Source organism: Ptiloglossa arizonensis, chromosome 1 (assembly GCF_051014685.1).
Source record: "Ptiloglossa arizonensis isolate GNS036 chromosome 1, iyPtiAriz1_principal, whole genome shotgun sequence".
Lineage (NCBI taxonomy): Eukaryota > Metazoa > Arthropoda > Insecta > Hymenoptera > Colletidae > Ptiloglossa > Ptiloglossa arizonensis.
This window is the reverse complement of record NC_135048.1, coordinates 21,265,795-21,277,717: the sequence shown is the minus strand read 5'-3', so window position 1 is coordinate 21,277,717 and position 11,923 is coordinate 21,265,795.

The following is an 11,923-nucleotide window of genomic DNA, read 5'->3' as shown; positions in this document are numbered from 1 at the left end:
GCCTCTTTCTCTCTTTCTCTGTCAAGGGAACGGCTCGCGATACGATATATAGCGGGTCAGATTCTAGTCGAGTTCCAGCCAAGGATTGACTTCTTTTCCATCGGCAGCTTTCTTTCCTGAGAAACGTCTCGCCCTGTTTTCGCGCTGTTCCGTCTCGACTCGTCTCGGCTCGTCGTCTTGTCTCGCTTCCGATCTTGTAGGTCTCTTAACGCGAAACGATATCCCGCTTGTCCCCGGTCGCACGACACCCGACGGTAGCTCCGTTTTTGTCGAAAAAATTTCAACAGCTCGACGACGCTCCTGATTGCCTGCCTCGGCTCGCTTCTTTCCGGACAACGTGGAAATTTTACGTTGATTCCGGAGATTCTTTCGTTGCCAATCGAGACACGGTTTGATTCAATCATTGATACAGGAGCGAGTGAAACGATAGCAGCGAACGATTCGTAGGTGGATATCAGTTCTGTAAATTATAATCCAGCGTCGAACGGTATCGAGTGTGTACTAAACAAAATTGATCACCATTCGATACTTCTATGGAAGATTCGAAACTGTTGAATTCTTTTGCATTCGAATGTTTCAAATACCGTTTCAGCAAATTAAATACTATTCGAATACTTTAATGATTCACGTTTGAGTATTCGAATAGAATTCGAATTATACTCGTTCGTGTATTCGAATGGAATTCGAATTGTATTCGTTTCAGTATTCGAATAGAATTCGAATTATACTCGTTTGAGTATTCGAATGGAATTCGAATTGTACTCGTTTGAGTATTCGAATAGAGTTCGAATTATATTCGTTTGAGTATTCGAATAGAATTCGAATTATACTCGTTTGAGTATTCGAATGGAATTCGAATTGTACTCGTTTGTGTATTCGAATAGAATTCGAATTATACTCGTTTGAGTATTCGAATAGAATTCGAATTATACTCATTGGATATTCGAATAGTTCAAGTGTTCGACTAATCGAATACAGAAAAATTCGACGAGTAGTTTCGGTGCCATCGACAAGTTAACATTTATTTGTTCGTTCGCACTTGGTAGTCAATGTATCGTGTCGAAGACTTTGGTCGAGTTGAAGCAGCGATGCTTTAACTCCAACAACCATTTTCACTCGTGGACCGAATAAGAGAAAGCGATACTTTCTGCTAAGTAAGTTTCGAGTAACATAATACATTCCAATCTGATGCGATGTCAAATTTATTTAAAGTTAATTATCTCTAAAATGAAGGCTCACGGGTGAAAGCCGCGTTCCGCACTTTAATTTACTTTTTCGAGAGAAATCGTCACTCACCGTGTTGTATCGCATATTGTTGGACACCCTGTAAAACATTCGTGCGTTATTTGCTCCCAGGAGAGATTTGGGACAGCACTGGTTTACAGGAAGTGAAATCTTTTCTCTTAATGATTTATGCACGGTGTAGTTCTTTCCATTATGTTAATACATAGCTATCGGTAAACAAAAACGTAAATAATTATACGAGTATAAATATCTTTGTAATTTAAGAGTAGTTTCCACATTAAGCGCGGTTGCATACGAATATATTCATAAAAGTGTTAACGTAAATCTGCTTGAATTATCGTGTAAAAAATTCTTTAAAATACTTTCACATTAATCAACAAGGTTCGCGCAATTTTTGTAACTTAACGTATACTGTACGAATCGCGTAAACATTTGAACAATTTCACGCGCCTTTAAATAATTTTATGAATGCCAAGAGCTCGCATTGTATCCGCGAAGGAATAACAGTGCACAATGCACGCCATTATTCGGAAACGTGAAATACCGCTGTACCTGTATCACGTCCTTCAGAACTCGTTGCAATTTTGTGCAATGAAACACATTTAAAATCTGACTCCTGGCAACTGCGCGAGATGTGTCGCGGACGAAATTAGATTAGGCTGATATATGTACCCGAGGATTAATGTAAACACGGAACAGCCAGTGTAAAACAGAAAAAATGTTCGCGAGCGCATGTTATCATTTGAGATTATGTGTGCGTCGTTGTTGCACGTCGGGCAGACAATTCTCTCGCGGATTCTTTGGAATTATTTGTGAAAATCTTCTCGCGGTTCACTTTCGTTAGAAACTTTCTCGATGTTAATCGATTTAATTGTTTTTAATTACGTTCAACGATTCCAAAGTACGAAATTAACCAAACCCATTAATTCAATATAGAAATTGCTAGATTCCGGTCTCTGGAAATTACCAGCTTCGCCAAACTGGTATTCAACCTTAGCATCCTATGCATTTAATTGCATTCCTAGCTTGTGGCAGGATAACAGGCGAAACAAAATTAAAGTTTCGCGGACGCGTCTTCAGAATGAAAAGTACAATTAACGAAGTTGCATTCTTTTTAGATTGAATAGAAATTATTGTTGTCCTCGATGGGTTTATCGATAGCTTCCAATGTTATTGGTCTCGATATACTCTTAACTTTATTCAAATCTGAAAACAATAACTATTTTAAAAATATTCGACAAGTGTTGTGACCGAGTGTTGTTAAAAAGTTACTAAAGAATTCAAATGTATAGAATACTCGTAAAAGTAGAAAAAAAATGTCCAGCTTTCGTTTCAACACAGATTCGAGACTTTTGCAGCACATAATTAGAACTTTATTAATAAAATAGATAATTGTACATCACGATGGATTATGGTTGGCATACAATTGATTTCTGCAAATAAGATAAAATAAATTATCCGCGTGTGCGTCAAGATGGAGTTAGACTTTTGTCTATTTTTTGCAAGTATTGTGTATAGTACGTGTGCGAGAAAATTGCATTTGGAGTTACGATGGGTTCTATTCGTTTTGGGACCCCATAAGGACAGATATAATACACACATACGTTCTTCACACTTGAGAAGATGGCCCAGAATGAATAAAAACTGTCAAAAGTGCAGAAGCAATTTTCTCACAAGCCTACTATATACTTGGTTGTTCAATAAGTTTTGTCGTTCAATAAAATTTATCGAACAGTATAGTACTAGATTATTCAATAAGTTTTGACGTTCAATAAAATTTATCGAACAGTATAATACTAGATTATTCAATAAGTTTTGACGTTCAATAAAATTTATCGAACAGTATAGTACTAGATTATTCAATAAGTTTTGTCGTTCGAAAAAATTTATTAAACAGTACCACATCGAACAGTACTGTTCAGTAAGTTTTATCGAACGACGAAACTTATCGTACAATCTATTGCATATCTAAATCCTTCGACCTCTTTATTAAATCACTCAGTGTACGTAATCTCACAGATCACGAGACTTTATTCGGTGTAGTTTTAAACGAAGAAGCGAAAGACAGTGAAAGCTCACAATTTGAAGCAGTTCCCGTAATCGTTACCAAACCACCATTGATAAATTCCGATGAATAGGAAAAGAACACTCTCGTTCGTCTTGCGGCTGCTCGAAACGTGCAATCTTGCGGACGACCGCGAGCTTTTCACTGCACTTGTTCCGATAACCCGCCTCTCAATCTCGTAATTCGAGATTGTACTTGCAATTCCATCGTTCTAGACAACATAATGACAATACCGAGCTTGTAACGCGATACTCTGAATCCCGTATTACGTTGGTCAACGATTACGTTAAATTAATTTCAACAATTGCGCACGATAAAAAGAAGATACCGAAAGAATTCAAGAGATCCTCATTCGGTAGTTCTTTTTCAGCGTAAACAATAAACGACTCGTTACTATTACGATATCACAAATTTCTTCCCTTTAATTCTTCCTCTTTTCATTATTATTACACATCTCCCCTAATTGGATCGCTCGAGTGTTTTCTCATCGTTTATTTCTCAATTGCGTATAAATTCACGTTCATTGCGTGTCTATCCTAGATAGCAGCTGTTTGCAATGCTCGATATTATTTTTTAACTTACATATTAAGTTAAAATTTAACTTGATTTTAAGTTAAGATTTAACTTTTTAACTCGTTCGATGCTTTCGTGTAATTCTTCGATACATCATTTTCGTACGATAATTTCTATACTTCGTTATTACCATTTTGGGATTTGTGCTTCACCATTAACGAATCTTTGGTGCTTGTCTCTTTGATAATTCGCATTCAAAGAAACTTTGTGAAAAATGTTCAACGAAACGAACGTATCAACATGGTCGAGATCAAGGATCGAGACACCAACGCTGAGCTAGGTTCGCGAGTCGAAATTAACGAGATGGCCAATGCTGAGCTAGTTCGCGAAACAATTCATAGGGACGAACGAACGAACGGTGCAGTTTGCTGGAGGACAGGGCAGACGTTTACGCACTTGATGCACAGTCGTTTCGCATAGCAGTACCGGCTGGCAGTGTACCTCTTTAATTAAAATCCCACCCCGCGAGTTTTCTTCAACAAAAGAGCGCGTACCCGCTGCGGTTCTCAGCCTGATTCTCACGGCTAGGAGCTGCAACGTCGTCGTTCCGATCGTTTCGTTACAATTAGATCACCGCCGTCGCTTTTCCGGAAACCACAATTTCGGCGCGAAGAATGGATAACACTCTGATTGAATCAACGCGAGCGATTCGCCGCGGTCGTTGCCGCTTGGTAAACGAAGACGCTATTGTTGACGTTATTTAATGCTCGAGTTGATCAACGAACTTGCGCTTAATCGGAGCTGCGACTACTCGTTGAATTGTTCAGTATTCGAATAATGTATTCGAACGTTTCGAGGACTCGAATACTCAACGAATACAATTCAAATACTACTCGCCTGGTATCGAAGTGTCGTATGCTTTTCGATAATGCGATTGTCTTCGAAAAGTCGCATTACACGGTTAGGTGGACGTTTGTTGTTGTTTGGTTGCACCAGTTTTGAAACCTACCGGTCGTTTTCAGATGATATGAAATTGATCATTGTCAAAAATGGCGTTCGTCTTTTAGAAAGATTCAATGGATGTGATTTTTTTCGATAGATGTTCCTTAATTGTTAAATGAGAAGTTTCTTTTTCAAGAGTTACAAATAATTTTGATAAAATTATTTTACTGGTTGTAATAAGTAGATTTTCACTGGTAAATAAATTAAATTATTGATTTCTTTTTTTTTAACTTACGAGTTTACTGGTCTACCAAAATTCTGGTCCGAAGTTTACTAACTTTTCTGTTGTCTTTCGTTCAATTGTATCAAGTTCTGAAGCTTCCACTTATTTACATTATAATTTGATCAAATGTGATCTCTTAAAACGTATCTGTGTTGGAATTAGCGTTATTTGAATATTCGAATCAATTTCAAATATCTTAGTATTCGAATCAATTTCAAATATCTTAGTATTCGAATAAATTTCAAATATTTGAGTATTCGAATCAATTTCAAATATTTGAATATTCAAATAAATTTCAAATATTTGAATATTCGAATCAATTTCAATTACTTGAGTATTCGAATCAATTTCAAATATTTGAATATTTGAATAAATTTCAAATATTTGAGTATTCGAATAAATATCAAATATTTGAGTATTCGAATCAATTTCAAATATTTGAATATTCGAATAAATTTCAAATATTTGAGTATTCAAATAAATTTCAAATATTTGAATATTCGAATAAATTTCAAATATTTGAATATTCGAATCAATTTCAAATATTTGAATATTCGAATAAATTTCAAATATTTGAATATTCGAATAAATTTCAAATATCTGAGTATTCGAATAAATTTCAAATACCTGACTATTCGAATATCATTATTCGAACAGTAAGTTTTAGAATTGACTCTTCAACGGTTAGAGAACATTTTTCGTATCTTTCCAAAGGACGAACACTCTTGTCGACAATGATCAATTTCGTATTATTCGAAAGCGACCGGTAGTTTTCCGAACTGACGCAACCAAACGCCGACAAACGTTCACCTAACCGTGCAATGTGCCTTTCCGTATACAATCGCATTATCGAAAAGCACGGGACATGTTGGTACCACCGGGTGAACTAACTCACCCGACCTACTTTTTCACCACCATCCACGGAAGAAGAGACCGCCCCGGTTGTATTACGACGTCAGGGTTTCTCTTCGTAAAATCTACTATCTTATTTTCGATAGCGCCTGTCGGTAGCACGTGGACCCGCAGAATCGTCGAAGCCGTGTTGCTTTCTAAACGGGGGGAAAACTCGGCCGCGTCGGATTCGATTCCGTGTCTTTTATTTCTCGTCGGACCGTTCTGTTTTCCGTTCCTCCTCACGATCGACCTCTTCCAGCTTTTCTCATTTTCATCGGCGACCTCCGGATAATGGACTTCCTCGCTACACGGTGGCCTCCTCGGTTTCGGTCGTCCGTGTTTCGTAGCGGACATTGCGACGCGGATGGTCTAATTAAACTCTTCGGGGATGTTGGCACATAACGTGTAGGTCCGCTTTTCAAGAGTGAAATATCCTTTTGAAATATTTTCATCTGAATTTATATACGATCGCGCGTAACTCAACTGGATCGTACATTTGTAAAGTACTCGACGGTAATATATTATTTTTCTACAATTGAAACTATTATAACAGACGCAACTCAATAAAAAAAAATGATAAAAAAGCTCTTGGTAAAGAAAAAAAAAATGTAGCGAAATTCGTTCTATTGTACAAACGATTATCGTATCTGATTAAAATAATATCAAGACGACGTGTCGGGAAGTAAACATTGTAATCGTATATAAATTCTAGTAGAAATATTTCTTAGCGAATATTGGGTTGTTCGGAATTCATTTCGTTCTCCAAAATGGAGAATATATGATTTAATAGAATGTTTATACGCTCTAAAAAATCGTGTTGTACAAATATTTGAAATTTATTCGAATATTCAAATATTTGAAATTGATTCGAATACTCAAATATTTGAAATTGATTTAAATACTCAAGTATTTGAAATTGATTCGAATACTTAAATATTTGAAATTGATTTAAATACTCAAATATTTGAAATTTATTCGAATATTCAAATATTTGAAATTGATTCGAATATTCAAATATTTGAAATTTATTCGAATACTCAAATATTTGAAATTGATTTAAATACTCAAATATTTGAAATTTATTCGAATATTCAAATATTAGAAATTGATTTGAATATTCAGATATTTAAAATTTATTCGAATACTCGGTTCGAAGCTCTAGAACGAGTACACGTAGCATTGAATGAACTTTCGAGTACTTTAATGTTTGGTAAAACTTCCTAGAAGTAGTACTAGAATCATACGCAATATTCATTTCTTTCGATCAAAACAACTGGAATTATTGGGTTGTTCGGAAAGTCATTTTGATTTTTTTTTTTTAGTGAAAATGAAACACGATTGTTTTAAAGTGTATACGAACATTTTATTAAATTATATATTTCCATTTTGGTAAACGAAACGACTTTCCGAACGACCCAATAATTTAAGTTTATTCGTAGCGTTCGTGTACTTATAAAGTATTCGAATAGAGATTCGTGAATTATCACAAGTCGATACACCGCAATTTCGAATACTCGGATATTTGTGTACTCGAGTATCTTAATAACGATACTATTGGGTTGTTCGGAAAGTCATTTCTTTTTTTTTAGTGAAAATGAAACACGATTGTTTTAAAGTGTATATAAACATTCTATTAAATTATATATTCTCCATTTTGGAGAACGAAACGACTTCCGAACAATCCAATATTTGTCAAGAAATATTTCTACCAGAATTTATATATAATTACAATGTTTACTTCCCGACACGTCGTCTTGATATTATTTTAATCGGATAATCGTTTGTACAATAGAACGAGTTTTACTACATTTTTTTTTACCAAGAACGTTTTTATCACTTTTTTTTATTGAGTTGCGTCCGTTATAATAGTTTGAATTGTAGAAAAATAATATATCACCGGAGAGTAATAGATCGTAAAAGAGCCGAGGAACGCATTAGGGATAAAGTCAAATCGTTGGCGGAGTGGATAGCTCGGCGTCAATTAACGAGCACGCTTTGTCTTCGGAGTTCAGCGAAAGTGTACTGTCCAACGCGAACGGATGGGCTTCCCACTGGACGACAATGGAAAAACGAAATCAGTCTCGACCTTCCTATGGCTGCCATGCTTCTTTCGGACAGTGTCGGTTCTGCCATCTGGTTTCTTCCATTGGTAGAGTTGGGATCGAGTTCAGTATCTACTCACGAATTCGAGTTAATTCAAATACTCGTAAGAAATAATTTATTGTTCACCGCACTTGTAAAGTACTCGGTTCGAAGTATTCTAGGACGAGTGCTCGTAGCATTGAATGAACGTTCGAGTACTTTGATGTTTGGAGAAACTTTCTAGAAATAGTACTCGAATCATCCGCAATATTCATTCCTTTCGATCGTTGCTATTAATCATGTAATATGTAAAATTTGTGTTGAGAGAGTCATAATAACTGACTCGATAAGAGTTTGATTTTACCTGGAAGTAATGATTTTGTTTGTGGAAGTACTTAGAATTCGGTGAATATTTGGAAAATATAATTCGACTACAATTCGAATACTTTAGTATTCAAATACTATTTGTGCACCGAGCGAGTATCTAGATATTCATAATATTTGAATAGGGTAATATTGACTATACATCGAGTTCATTTCGTAATTTTATTTCCTTGAATATTCGAATACTCAAATTTTCGAAGTTTGTGTTAATAGTCCAAGTTCTACTCGGTTTTCGTTTCCAGAAATTCCTGTTAAGGAATCAAATCTAGCCAGTGAGAATTCACATCTACTTTTAAGGTGCTCAAATCCATCACTATCAGTGGAACGTGTCGTGGGTGTGGAGGTGTGTGGAAAACGACTTACGGAGTACCGAGGGATCACCAGTTAGCTTCGGTTTATTTGGAAATTTTAGACAACGCATCTTCATTTCGGTCCCCTAGCTGCGAATAAATTTTTCACCTCTTATCGTTCAATTATTCATACGTTACCGTCTCTAACTGTAACTGCGTTCTTCGCGAATAGGCGCTTCTTTGAAGTTGGAATTTAAGAACAGTACTTCCATCGAATTCGTATCGCTCATTCGTCAATTTTTAATTCTCCTTAAATCTTTCTAATTTGTTATCACGTTTGTCCTCGAAATGTAAGAGCATCATCTAGAGATTTTCAACGTACGTAATTATTCCGGTGTAATAATAATGGTAACAAAATATAAAAACAACAAAGTATTGCGTAAGAATATAGAACAATATTATCGTCACATTATTTACACCAGTTAAATTACAATTTACGGAGTATCTACGCGACAAAAGTCAGTAAATATCTGGGATTAGAAAGATAAACAAATAGAAATTACAGCAGACGTTTCTCAGCAAACAATATAAATATTGACCAATTTTTCTCTTCTACGTGGCAAGAATTTATTTCTAACGATTTCTTTTCGCGTTCGCGTCGTACTTGGTGGACTTTAACGAAGTTTTGAAAATTTCAAACGTCACGGTTTCCCTCCGTTCGTTAAACGGGCGTTAGAATTAATTTTGCGCGAGCGAGGAACGAAATCGCGGTTTCTTAGAAAATTTTCCACGAGGTTTTCGAAATCCGTGGAAGTGTGGCGTATCCAGTCACGGCTCGGCTTCTTTTTTTCGCGCTGATCGCTGCATCGCTCTACGATTTCGTTTCACGCATCGACCGGTTCCGCGATACTTTTCTGTCCAGAAAGTCCTTAGACCAGATCGGGTGCAGGTGCAAGTAGAACAAGAAAGCGGACAGGTATGCGTACGGTCGACCTGCCTATCGGTCAGGCGCGAACCGTGCATTTCCTGTTAATCCTGAATCGGCCGCTTCTGTCATTCTCGTGCCACGAGATCGAAGAAACGACCAGCGATACATCTATAATTATTTTTTCCTAACTCGTATTAACGATTGTTACGAGTAATCTCGTCAAATTCTCTCGTATGGGTTATTTAGGTCTCATAATCGTTTAGTTTCAAGTATGTTCCAAGTTTTTCGAGGTTAGTTTTTCTTACAGCACTTTAACTGCAACTTGCACTTCTGAGACACTTTTCGTTTTGATTTTTTATCATTGTATACGTATATTTCATTCGTTCTTGTATTTCTAGATTGAGACGATTATCCGAGACAAAGACACGATTTGAGATACTATTTTTTGTAAATAAGTAACACCTATCAGTTATGAGTTAGTTTGTTTTATACACGTTTTTAATCATGCTTTTTTGCGACACCTTTGGAATAAACATAGTTACGTGACCTATGAAATGTATTATAGATTCAAAATCGTAAACATTTGACGGATGTAGAACTTTGTTCGAGCGAAATTTAAATATTTACAATGTTTACTTTGTATCTTATAGGTTATGTTTATTCCGAAGATATAATTATTGTATCCTCAATCATTTATAATACCCATAAGCAAACTCGTTGGTATTATTAGGTTGTTCGAAAAGTAATTTCGTTTTCCAAAATGGAGAATATGTAATTTAATAAAATGTTTGTAAGCTCTAAAAAAATCGTGTTTCATTTTCACCAAAAAAAAAAAAAAAAAACGAAACGACTTTCCGAACAATCTAATAATACCAACGAGTTTGCTTATCGGTATTATAAACGAGTAAGGATACAATAATTATATCCTCGGAATAAACATAACCTATAAGACACAAAGTTTTTTATACAACAACTTTTCATATTGTATGTATAATATCATTTCTATCCAGGCCTGGATTCGAATGACAGAAACGAAAGATGAATTATACCTATCGCGTATCACTGATGAGACGTAATTGACGTGTACAATGCTTAAAAAACCATCTCACGCACCGTGCGATTTCAAATTGTACACCGTTGGCGTGTTACCGCGCAATTTATGGTTTTATCGCGTACAACAGAGCGTCATAGCGAAACGATGATGACACTCGGTGTCCGGTAGAGAAAGACGCTTGAATTTCGTAACTCTTGTAACAGGAACTCGTGTAATTTTAGTAACCTGACCACGCTTGTACAGTTACTTTCAACTGTGCCTATACGTGATACTTTTTCACGATTTTTTTTTTGGATATGCACAGCGTTCTCGTGTACAAAAGGGTTTCGTGATACAGATTGTCGGATTAAAAGCCAAGATCGTCGTGCTCTTCAATTACGCCACGCTGGAAATTTTCGCGGTGGGAGAAAGTCGAATCGGAAAAGAACAAATGAATCGAGCACAAAGATCATTTCCACGGTCGAGTAAATAATATCGATAATAAATTTTCAACACCGCGATAGGTAGAGAAAAAAATAATTGCTACGACATTGAGTGTTTTGAAGAAATAGTAAACGTGGTTTCAAATTGACTGTTACACGTAATTTCAGTTACTCGTATTAATAGTAAGAACCTCCGTGAAAGAAAAAGAATTTTCTTACATCTTACGTGTTACGAAACAGTTTGTAACACCTTATGTAGGTCACACTGTATAAGTAATCCTCGATCGAAAACTTTTTACTCCGTTTTAAAATCGATCCGAATAATTCAATATTCAAATATTTTCCCGGTATTCGAATACTTCGAACAAACTTTGAATGTTTGAATGATGAATATTCGAATACCGTTGTTCGAATACTATTATTTGTGTGGTGAATTCAAAAGTGACTCGTTTAAGATTGACATTTCTCGAAGTAGAAATATTTTGTAGAATATCGTTAATAAACTATCCGAAACGAAAATGAACTTTCAAAAAGATAGATAAAGTTAAAGAGTTTCATTTATAGTTCACATCGTATTATTTGAATACTGTGAATATGTAGATGCTTATTCGGTGCAAGTAACATACGAATACTCGAGTACTTCGGTAGCAAGGGAATTTTATTTGTCAAATATTGGTATCACTGAGTCACAGAAAAATTTGACTAGTAGTTTCAGCCCTATTTCAAGCGTTCGGGACAAGTTGATCCGGGGTGTTCAATTCGGTCGCGTGTGCGTGTCAATCACGTTAACCTGAATTGTAAAATCCGTGGGCGTTGGTTAG